Here is a 12,708-nt window from a genome sequence, read left to right as displayed (position 1 = left end):
CCGCAGTGAGATGTTCGCGAAAGGAACATCGGCAAACGGTTTCGACGACATTTTGCCAATTGTCGTATTGCAGCAATTTCAGGAAAGGGGATCGTAAAGTTTTTTGCGAGTTTATGTGATTGCTGTGGCATACGGTACTGCATCGTTCTGCTTCATGGGTATCCGATCAAATCGTGCAGCAATTTGCAAACTTTATTGGACATAAATCAAATGTACATGATATTTTCAAAATTCTTTTGTAGAATATTTCTTTTTTATTTATGAACATTAAAATAATTTTAGATATTTTTTATAACAAGTGCAACTGTAAAACATGACTGAGAACGCTTTTAGTAAGGCAGTTTAACATATTAAATAGACTTTTTTTTCTTTTAGTGTATTTTTTTTATTGTAAATTTTTGCTCAGCGGACCCCTTTGGTCAATTTTTTCAGTGATAATATGCATAAAAATGTTTATTTTCATCCATTTGAACTCTTAAAAAAACAAAGTTAAAAAAATCAAAAGCTATCTTTTTTAGGTGGCATCTAGTGTCCTTGGAAACGAACTTGATTTTCAATAAATGGGATTCGAAGATTTTTTAAAGAGTTGATTTTTTAAAGAGTTCAAATGGATGAAAATTAACGTTTTTATGCATGTTTCAATTGTGAAATTGTCTCAGGAATACGAATATGATAAAATTATCATCGATAAATTTGAGCAAAGGGGTCCCCTGAGCAAAAACTTACAACCAAAAAAATCACTAAAATAACATCGTGCAAATTTTATAGGATATATTGAATGTATAAGATCCATCTTTTAGTATATTTATTTTTTATTTATGGACATTTCAATAATTTTAGATATTTTTTTATTATTGGTGCAACAAAAAAACATGCTTATTATGTTTCTGAGACTGGAGAAGGTAATCTTAAGTGATTTATGTTGTTCTGCTGAATCCTAATCTGCATCCTAAATTGCCCAAAATGATCAATACATATTGAAACATTGACATTTTAAATATCTATATATCTAATATATATATAAAATTTCGACGGTTTTGTTCGAACGCGAATCAGTTTAATACGGTGCGTCGTATCGAGGAGATTTTTGTTGCGTTGGGTTCGTAAAAGTCCAAGGAAGGTTCTTACGCCAAAAAATGACAACTTTGGCCACTCTGAAACCGATTCCGGAAAGTCTGCAGATTGTATGGGAAAAGTTGCGTAAAATCAAATTTTGATCACAGGAGGCTGAATTAGCAAACAAGCAAGAAACGTCAGGAACCAAAAAAGGGCAGGACGAAGTTTGCCGGGAAGAGCTTGTTAAGTATACAAACAGCGGTTGAATAATCTTACAAAAAAAACCTTTTTTTGCATTCCCTTGGGAACCAACGACGAGAGAGGTACTCATCGATATTAGCTCCTGAAAAGTGACGGACAAAAATGCCTCACGGCAAGAAAAAGAGGCAGTCCTTACTGGCACGATCGGTAGATTTGAAGAAGCTAAAGAATGCTGATGCGCTACCTGCAAAGCCAAGATGTTTGAGCAAGGACGCTCAAAATTCATCTGGAAACCAGTTTGCTACCCTCCCTGTGGACGTGAGCGAGAAGGAAGAATTTGAACGACGGGAAAAGTTGCCACCCATTTTTGTGAAAACATCGTCATCGGATTCGGTGCGAAAGTGGCTGACCGGGTTTATCAAATCTGGTGCTTTACGAGCTTCCATTCGCTTGTGTGCTGATGGACTCACAATTATGCTACCTACCAGAAAGGATTACAACTACGATCGGGATTTCCTGAACAACACAAAGATCGAATACTACAGCCATGACGATCCAGGTAAACGCCCCATGAAACAGGGCCTTGTACGACATGGATGTAAGTGTGCTGAAAGAAGAGCTCAAATCTCTGAAGTTGAACGTGATCGAAGTCTTCAAGATGACGAGACACAACAAGGACATCAAGTATCGTGATCAACTGTACCTGGTGACGTCACGCAATGTTTGGACATGGTGGAAGGAACTGTTTCATCAAGAGTCGTTGTGCAACCTGCGGAGGTGAGCACAAAACTCAAGCTTGCAACACAATCAACGAGATCATCGAAGCCAAATGCTTCAATTGCGGTGGCAAACATTCGACCAAGAATCGAAGCTGCCCAAAACGTGCTGAGTTTGTGAAAATTCGTCAGCAAGCGAAGACGAGGCACCAATCAAATCGTCGTAAAACACCACAAGCATTCACAGACCTGGATTTTCCTGCTTTGGCGTCGCCAAGAGCGAGCTGCTGCATGGTTCCAAATTTGCAGCCATTTCCGTTGAATCAGCGGCAAAAAGTTGCAGAGAATACAACACCTCCTGGCTTCAGTCAGCGACCGAGGGAAAACCAACCAGCATCAACGGGTGAAGGCAGTAGTGACCTGTTTTCACCACAAGAACTTCTGAACATTTTCATCGAGATGACAACAACACTGCGTGGGTGCAAAACTCGCCAGGAACAAGTAAGAACGCTTGGAGGATTTATCTTAAAATACAGTTCGTAGTTTACTCGTTCTAATGATTTTAAATATTTCAATGAATATAGTTTTTTAGTTTTAAGTTAGGTTGTTAAAGTGCTTTTTTTTCTTTTTTACCCAAATGTATTCTATTCAATGCAAAAATGTTAAACAATTTGAAGTAAATAAACAAATGTGATCAGTTAATATTAAAACGAAAAGTAAAACAAAGATGAAGAGCATTTAGCCGTACCACTTAGAATGTAAATGAAGTGTAATTATTGTCAGAATGTTTAATAAAGATATATTTAATTTCGATAAAAACCCTTTTTGCATGATTTTGTTGCCAGAGGTTGGTCTGAACACGGGAACTTTTTTGAATCTGTTTACAGGGAATCAAAAACTATATTTTCATCTCTTAGCAAAATAAATTTCAAGACATTTGGCTGAATCATTGCCGAGATATAGCTATCGGTTCATAACTTTGGTGAAGACTCGTTAAACCATTTCCGTTTGCATGACGAAGGATGATTAAAAAACATTTTTTTTAGTGTGTTTTGTACCTAAGGTGAATTGCTTTTAATGATGTATTTAAATAAAATGAGAAATTTACTGATTGTTGAGTTTACTAATTTTACAGGATTTTCATATGAAGTGAGGTAAAAAAACATAACGACAACAACGTAAGAAAACAAACTATTTTCGATACCAAACATCGATTTTTTTTACAAAATCTTAAGATTTTACAATGAGCCCAAACATGGTAAAAGAGGTTCTAACCGCAGGGAAATGCATTTAAAATAGATTTCAGCTAAATTCACTTAAATTTTCATTGAAATCTTGAAGTTTTTGAAAAAAAAAAAACATTGCCATTTTACTAAACTAATGTATAAGGATTACTTTGTAAAGTGTAAATATTTTTTAAATAAATTAGTACAATGATTGACAGTTGAGCTAAAATGAGATGAGGTACAACATTATCTTTTTTAATGATCATAATCATAAACACTATTCTCACTTCCCAATGTCCCTGTCACGCAGCCTTAGAAAACAGTTGACTTCCTTTTGAATCAAGTTGCAAAGCAATTATAACTCCATAATGAAGGTGACACGGCACCAAATTCGTTATGACTCACACCCCGACCCTCGTTGAAGTCCCGCGCTCATTAGCGCTCACGGCACATTGCATAATGAACGCAAATTGCGTTCGTAAAAAAACCCGATTTCACAAGTCAGTTTTACACCTACTTTTATGTAAATTTCCTTATTCCAACAGACGCTGCAGCTTGCAAGAACAAAAGGACACACCCTTTTTGTCGGCCTCAAAATTGCACCTGACGTTTGCCCGAGCCCGGTCCCAATTCCAGGAGAGACCAAAAATAGAAAACCCGATTGATGTGGCCTGGGGCGGGTCGACAATGGCAGTCAGTCAGGCAGTCAGCCAGCCAGCCGGGGTCTCGCTGGATGTGTATTAATACCGAAACCGCACGCGAAACCTTCATCGGCATCGACTTTATCATAAAAAGGGAGAAACGGACTTGGAAAAGGGACGTGAAAATCGATATCGCTACCCGCCACCCACTCTCTCCGTAATCGTCGTCGCCGATTGTTTCCATCAAAACCATGTCTAGGACACGAACTGCCGGCAGCCGTAAAGGCGGCCCCTTCGCAAATCTTGGTGGGAGGTTTTCGTCACCATGACAGCACTACCAGATGCATGTACATAGTTTGGGTGAAGAAATTACGATTATCGGAACCGGCGCCGGATATTTCTGGAACAATGGAGTGATGAAAGACAATGTCGGCGTGATTGATGAAGCAGCCGGGGTTGGAAAATTGCCAGAAAAAAACTAACTTAATCCACCTATGTGGTTGGAGCCTTCCTCGCAACAATGGCTGTACACAAGTTTCATCTATTTTTTAGATCCGGCTTCAAAAAGTACATCAATATCACTTAAGTGTGCATATCTCGAGACAGGGTTGCCAGATCTTCAATGTTTTAGACTCGTTGGAAAGGTATTTTGATAACCTAACCAACAATGGGTCGGATGATAGACCCGGACATAGTTTACATACATTTAAGTGAGATCCGGCTTCAAAAAAGTATATCAATATCACTTAAGTGGCCATATCTCGAGACAGGGTTACCAGATCTTCTATGTTTTAGACTCATTGGAAAGGTCTTTTGATAATCTAACCAACGATGGGTCGGATGATGGACCCGGACATAGTTTACATACATTTAAGTGAGATCCGGCTTCAAAAAAGTACATCAATATCACTTAAGGGGCCATATCTCGAGACAGGGTTGCCAGATCTTCAATGTTTTAGACTCGTTGGAAAGGTCTTTTGATAACCTAACCAACAATGGGTCGGATACTGGACCCGGACATAGTTTACATACATTTAAGTGAGATCCGGCTTCAAAAAAGTACATCAATATCACTTAAGGGGCCATATCTCGAGACAGGGTTGCCAGATCTCCAATGTTTTAGACTCGTTGGAAAGGTCTTTTAAAAATCTAACCAACGATGGGTCGGATGATGGACCCGGACATAGTTTACATACATTTAAGTGAGATCCGGCTTCAAAAAAGTATATCAATATCACTTAAGAGGCCATATCTCGAGACAGGGTTGCCAGATCTTCAATGTTTTAGACTCGTTGGAAAGTTCTTTTGATAACCTAACCAACGATGGGTCGGATGATGGATTCGGACATAGTTTACATACAGTTAAGTGAGATCCAAATGTATGTGAAAACAGATTTTTATACATTACTTTTGAACTACTTATCGAAACTTCAATCTGTATAAAACTCGATCTATGGGACCCTAAACCAAGTCGAATGCAACAAGTTCGGGTCAAATCGGTTCAGCCAGTGCCGAGAAACATGAGCTAGTTTGTTGGTCACATACATACATACACACACACATACACACACACATACACACACACATACACACACACATACACACACACATACACACAGACATTTGTTCAGTTTTCGATTCTGAGTCGATATGTATACATGAAGGTGGGTCTACGACGTTTTTATACGAAGTTCATTTTTAGAGCAGGATTATAGCCTTACCTCAGTGAGGAAGGCAAAACTAATTGATTATTGGAGAGAAATTTTGTATGAAACCGATTTATTTCTACATTAGAAAAATTAACTTTTTGACACATTCTCCAACGACAAAAACGACACGTTTTGGCTGATAGGTCGTACGTTTTATATTTATTTATACGTTTTATCTTTGACACAATAATCAATCGAAGCTGGATTAACAATAACAAATGAAAAGAAAAAAAAACAACAAACATGAGTTCTTGATTTTATGAATTCAAAATTGGAGTAATCGATGTAGCAAAGGAAAAGTGTTATATATTCACTTCTTGTAGAAAATATAATCTCTAATCCGAATCTTTACTAATAATATTTAAGATTTGGAATGATTTCATTATCTTACTGGATATATTTCGAAAATTGTGTGACATTGCAACGTCGGAGGCTAGGTACAGTTGTGCAATTTCAAGAAAAAAAAGCTATTCGTCACGTTAGTGGTTCGTACTAGCAATAAAACTTATCGAGTTCCAGCTATGAATATTTGGCATCAGCAATTTTAAGTTAATTTTTTAACTTATTTTATTTTTCCATTTACTAGGAGACATCACAGCCTAATTTAGCATTCAAAAGTTGGACTGAAATTTAGTAATGTTTAGTGTTTAGAGCTTTTTAAATATTTATTAGATCAGAATTAATTCAGAATTCATATTTAGTGTTGTTTTTTTGGCGCTGATATTATCCATTAGTGGACCTCTTTCCTTTAGTGGACCCTCTGAAGGTTTTTTTTTTGATTAAAAATGCAGTAAGTGGGTTTAAGTGGGTTGTTGCATACAAATCTTTTATTTTGCATGTTCAGCATAATTAAGAACAATGTTGACTGACATTTACCTGAAATACGTCATGGCCACTAGAACTTCCACAACAGAACATCAATTCTATCAATTTAGAGGGTGACGATTTTCGAGATTTTATATATCCCGGGAATCGAGAGTTAAATTTAACTATTTCCCTGGAATTCCCAAGACCCAGGAATTTTTGCTAATTTTTAAAATTAGTAATTATTGGCCGGTAATATGAAAGAAAAATGATACATCAATAGCAATTGAATGAATCCAATAACATTTAGTCATAGCTATTCAATGAACATTAGTTTGAGTAACCTATTTTTTACGTTGTGTCATTTTTTTACCTGTTGGACAAACTCCCAAACCTGCAAATACAAGATCATTTTTAGAGATTTTTGGGGATCATAACTGAACTGTATTATTAATATTCGATTTTTTAAATCCGGTTTATGTCCTGGTTACTCGTAGTATACATTATCTTGTTATACATTTTTATTCTAAATGTAAAAAGCTTAAATATGACTATCCAAGATGATAAAAAATTACTTAAAGTAACATTTTAAAATAGTTTTTTTTTCACAGGGTCAACTGTAAAGTTTCAGTGAATAAATATGACCTTAACTTTACAAAGAATGAAAGATATGTTTTGAAATCATTATTCCGTAGTAAAAGTTCAATAGGGCGAATCTGCGTTTGTAAACAAGCAGTCTATCCCTTTTGCTCAAGTGACAGCTCATGTCAAGTAAGATGGGGGTAGACTGCTTGTTTACAAATGCAGATTCGCCCTATTGAAATGTTACTACGGTATTAATGTTGGTGCCAATGCACAGTGGTCCAGATCGCAAAATTAAGTGGAAAATGGATTTTCCGAAAAATGGTGACTTTTTGGAGCTTTGGTGTCTTCAGAAGAGTTGTTGCAAAAAGAAGGGGGCAACTTTTGGTTTGGTTGAAAATTAGGGTGGTTCACGATTAGGGTGATTTTGAAAATCTAACTTTACAGGAATATTTTTGGGATTTTTTTCGTCTTCTAGAAAATTGTTAGACTGGCCAATTCAAGCAACATTGTACAAGACACCAAAATTTTATCTCGTAATCTACGCCTTCTATGACCAAATTTATAGAAAGCACCTGAGCAAACCTTCAAAAATCAGTTTTTTGAACGTGGCAATTCAGGGTTAACTTTAAGAGAAAAGTGATATTCAAAGTACTTTTAGCGCTCTAAAATACGAACATTTTCATTTTTTGACTTGTCAATTTGGACTTAAGGGTCAAAAGTTACAGCCATTTTAAGGTAAAAAAGATGCAAATTTAAAACTTAAATATCTCGAAAAGGCGCAAGCCAAATTTTAAGCACCAGGTTGCATTCGAAAGAGGAGATTCAGCACTACAAACGCTGAAAAAATCTCAGGGGTGCTTTTCTTTAAACTCGAGATATCTTCATTTGAAAAAGTCTAATTTTCAAGGGAAAACCATATGGGACCACCCTAAAAAAAATCGAAAACTGTCCAAATATATGTTTTTCCATGTATTTTACCCGCTGAATCTGAATCTGCCCTCAGAATTGATCCAAATTGTGAAAAAAAAAAAACGATTTTTGGTCATATTTTGGAAATAAATGATAATTTTACATGGAAACCCAAAATATGGCCAAAAATCGATTTGTTGACACTTTGGCTCAATTCTGAGGGCAGATTCAGATTCAGCGGGCAAAATTACTTGGGTGGTCCCATATGGTTTTCACTTGAAAATTAGACTTTTTCAAATGAAGATATCTCGAGTTTGAAGAAAAACACCCCTGAGATTTTTTTAGCGTTTGTAGTGCTGGATCTCCTCTTTCAAATGCAACCTGTGTGTGTGTGTGTGTGTGTGTGTGTGTGGTCACTGTGGTCCAATCCAATACCCGCTAACCGGTAGCTATATTATGGGAAAGTATAGTTTGTATCAGACTTTGTATATGCCGAATGCTGATACAACTTATCTCAGTCCCGGGTGATAGCCCTCGCGCTGCTTCCAACGACCCGTTTCAGAATGACAGAGCTCCTTGCGGTCCAATTCCGAGGTCGCTGGGCATTGTTCGGCCCCGCCTAAACATAGAAGCAAGCATCTAAAGGAAACTCGATCTATATTTAGACAATCCCGTCAGGCAAATCAGGGATCAGCGCGTATTTAATATGAGAAGATAACATGTTTCAACACTACGGATCAAAATCAAATTTACTTCTTGAGTGTAAACCTTCTGATGGCCGACTGCTTAGCGTCCCAGACCACCAATCCAGAGGTGTGAGTTCGAATCCCACCTGATTCATTTTCATTTTTTTTGTTCATATTCAAAGTTCAAATTCAGCATTCCAAATTTCAAAGGTACCAGCCGGGATTTGATCCCTGAACCTTCTGTTTGTGAGGCAGAAGCCGTAACCATTAAGCCAAGGAGCCGGTAACATCTCCTCTTTCAAATGCAACCTGGTGCTTAAAATTTGGCTTGGATCTGGAAAGATAATTGATTTTCTTACATAGAAATGTCAAGTAGAATGAACAATATCGTGCATGCTCTGTCCCCTGGAATGAAAATGCAGCGTGACCAGCCTGCCGCTACAGTTTTGACAGTTTGATATTTTTAAACATTTACGCTTCTATACATTATCACAAATTCAAAAACGATTCTTTTGCTCAACCAACTGAACGAATTGGTTGAAAGTTGAGTTTTTGGCCAACCATTTCTTTGCGTGACGGGACAACGAAAGGAGCAGTTTTATGAAAAAAAAACTCCTCTCCCATCCAATGGCTTGCAGACCTTATTTTGTCAATACTTTTGGTATACTATTTATCTCAATGATTTATATATGGAAATAATTGCATCAACATAACTTTTCATTCATGCGTTTATAATAACATATTTAATTTACAAAGCATTCGACACAATGTATACGAAATTCCTTTATTCTAGGAATTTTGCTTCCTTTCCTTATTTAGTAATTCGGATTTCGAATGACTAAATAAGAAAAAAATCCTAGAATAAAGGAATTTGGCACTTTTTTAATTTTAGTTGAGGAAATTGGATATAGTTTTCGATTTTGCAATTATTCAGAATGATATTTTTCAATTCACTTTTAAACTTTCAATACATTGTGCTAAGTATTTCAACTTTTTTGTTTTCCAATTAGTTTTTTTTTTCTTCAATTTTAAAACCAATAATGTGTATAACATCAGTTAATAATGCAAAAGAATACTGTTTTTATATAGTACCGCCATCAGGGGTGATATTAGGTCAGAGAGGTGAGATCGAAATGTATAAGACCCAATCTCACCACCCAGACCCTGGGGGTCTTTGAATCGATAGAATTGATTTCCTGTTGAAATAAAGTGCCAACCTGTAATTACGTCGTTGGAAAATTCACCGGGACCGATCAATTTTTCGTATGTGTTATCGGCATGAAATATCCGAACTATTGATATATAACCATCTAGGCTTTTTTATAACATTCAGATTTACACACAGTTACGGTTTCGTTTATGCAACTTGACAAACCTGTGACATATTTGTAAATTTTTACAATTTTTCTCAATTTTTATAAATTTTTAACATGTTATATGATATTATGTAATTTATCCGATGGTACATAAAAGGGAAGAATACATTCAATGGAAATCTTCAAAGTCTAGAAAATTCGAATCGGAGTATCGGAAGCAGAAGGAATTCGAAAATTGAATTGCTTGTTTCTCATATATCTTAACAATTACAAAACCATTATTATTTTAACCAATTCACATTCAGTAAGTGTATTTTGCTCAAATGTAAAATCCTTAGGAGCAGCCATTTTGGGCATTCTTTTTCCTTGAAGACAAGCACATCTGTTCCTGTTCTTAGAAGCGATAAATTTAAATTTTGCTCCTTTCAATCTCCATCAAACTTATCTGCCTTTCAAATTTCACAACCCAACATGGCATTCCGTCTACTGCAGTGCCCCTTTTCGGAGCCTCTCCGGAGCCAGCCAGGGTGGCGTAGCACCGCGCCGAAATTGACTGCGGCACGTCACGGCATTGACGGTAGCGCTACCCCTTAAGTGCTCGGTGTGTGTGTGTGCTGAAATATCGATCGCGATGCGGCAAACTTTAGCCAAAAAAAAATCTCGCTGAGCCCCCCCTGGGCGCCTAATTAGTTCATCTTGCGAAATCAAAGTCCTTGGCTTTTTTGGGTGTATGCGAGATGTGCAAAAAAACGGGGCGAAAATTGAGTCCACCCGGACCGGTCTGCCAGACTGGAGGGAGCCATCTTTTGAAGGAAGAAGAAATCGATCGATTTTTCCTGCCGTGCTGTGCGCGCTTAAGGGTGTAGAACCTTGAAAGGGGCGGCTAGTGAGAGAGAGAGAAAAAAAGATGGCGGCCGGATTTTTCCTGGCCCCGGATTTTCCGGCAACCGCGATTTACCTGTGTCCCATTCTCGGTGACCATCGCTAGGGGCTTCCCGGCTGGATTGCTGGCAGGTTTCTAGTCACAATGTCCCATATAAAAATGGCCCTGGCAGCGTTGATGAGAGTTTGGCGAAAGCGCTGTATCGATTTTTCGCTTAAATGCACTAAGGTAGAAAATTTTCGCTTGTTTCAGCAGCTTTTTTGCTTGGCTTTTTTTTTCTTTCTTTTTGTTTGCTCTTAAAAGTAACGAGTGTGGTAACCGTTGTAACTTAATTTCTTCACATTTAAATGATTGATTGCATAACTTTGCAGCAGAAGTGGTGCAGAGAAAACTTTACACTTCACTTGATTTTTTTTTTTTGTTGTAATTTGATTTCAGCACTAGAACACTAGCTAGAGAGACTAACGGGGTGAAATTGGTTAAAGAATAGCTAATTTCAAAAGGGGGGGAAGGATAATTTGTTCCCCTGGGAAGGTTTTTTCCTTTTTTCCTAATTAATTTGTTCAACTTTTCACGGGTTTTTTTGGTTCTTCTAATCCGTTCGAGAGCTGTACTAAGACTGAGCCCAAGTGGATCCTTGCAGCCAGGATATATCCTGCTGGCTTTCGAACATTTCGATATTTTCCGGGAGGCGCACGCGCTCCGAATTTCCACCCCGACAAAAAACTGATCGACAGGACGTTTGACAGGACGAGCCGAACGGGACCCGAACCCGGACGACGACGGCGACAAGTGCCGGTATAAACATAAACTTTCACCCCTCCGTTGCATGCGTCCTGCCTTGAAGGTTGAAGTTCACCGGCGGCTGCGGGGGGTTGCAAAACGCACGTGCTCCCACGTGGTGGTATTGGTGCGAGCATAAAACTCCAGCAACACTCTCACAAACACCAGCAAAGAGGGGTGCGTTTAGTGAGGTTATGTTGCCTTGTTTGTGTATGTTGTGTCATTCGTGAAGGGGTGGCGGGCGATGCAGCCTTTACGTGACATCATCGGTTAGCGAAGAGGATGGAGGAAAGGGTCGGTGACGTGTGCTCTTGGGCTCTTTAAACATTTGTTTCGAGGGAGCGCTTGATTAAGGTGTTAAAGGGATTAAGGGTGATGGCCAGAGTGGCTAAGGTGTCGTTGGAAATGTATGTATGTATTGTTAAAAAATTGACGTTCAATCACATTGTAATATTATTAAGATTAAAATAATCAAATCAAATATAATTAAGGCACTGTAAAGAAGTCCCGATTAGGATAAAATTGTCAGTGTTTGTACATGAGATGAACTCATGCCAAAATATTAAAAATCAATCTCATCCTTTAGAGAGGGGGACATTGGGTCAAAATGAAACTAAAATGATGCTCAAACACAAATACAAAGGTATAGTAAAAACAAATCATCCAACAGTGTTTATTGTTCCACATACTTAGAGTGTTCAATTTCCCGGGGTTACAAAATTCCTGGGAAACGGGTAATTTTCAACAAAATTCCCGGGAAACGGGTAATTTTCAACAAATTTCCGGGGAAATCTAGGGAATTTCCGGAAAATTTGAAATTTAGTGAAAATTATTCTGATCCTGTTTCTGACTAAAATTTTGCAACAGAATTGTATAGAACAGTAGCTTTAATGATCAAAATGAGTGTGAGGATCAATTAATGGCTTGAATACTTGTAAAAAATCATGCATCCTTGAGAAAATATTATAAATTTTCTATTTTTTTAATGATGTCTTTCAAATTGTACTAAATCAAAAAAAATATCATTAGTATTTTTTGTTGAGAAGATTTTTTTGATTCAAAGTGTTTGAACAGGGTCATTCTCCACCAACTCACTCTGCAGTTGCCCCGACCCCTCTTCGATTTTCGTGAAACTTTGCTCTAAGGGGTAATTTTGGTCCCTGATCACGAATCCGAGGTCCATTTTTCGATAT

The 12,708-nt window shown here is 37.5% G+C and overlaps 1 protein-coding gene across 1 annotated transcript in view; it reads right to left on the bottom strand.

The window, feature by feature from the left end:
* LOC6051098 (ankyrin-3) overlaps nt 1-12,708 on the bottom strand; it is a 91,039-nt gene that overhangs the window by 8,775 nt on the left and 69,556 nt on the right. The window lies entirely within an intron of this gene.

The sequence above is a fragment of the Culex quinquefasciatus genome, chromosome 3 (genome assembly GCF_015732765.1).
Source record: "Culex quinquefasciatus strain JHB chromosome 3, VPISU_Cqui_1.0_pri_paternal, whole genome shotgun sequence".
Taxonomy (NCBI): Eukaryota; Metazoa; Arthropoda; class Insecta; order Diptera; family Culicidae; genus Culex; species Culex quinquefasciatus.
Note: the sequence above shows the minus strand (reverse complement) of the source record. Positions and strands in the feature narration are given on the sequence as shown.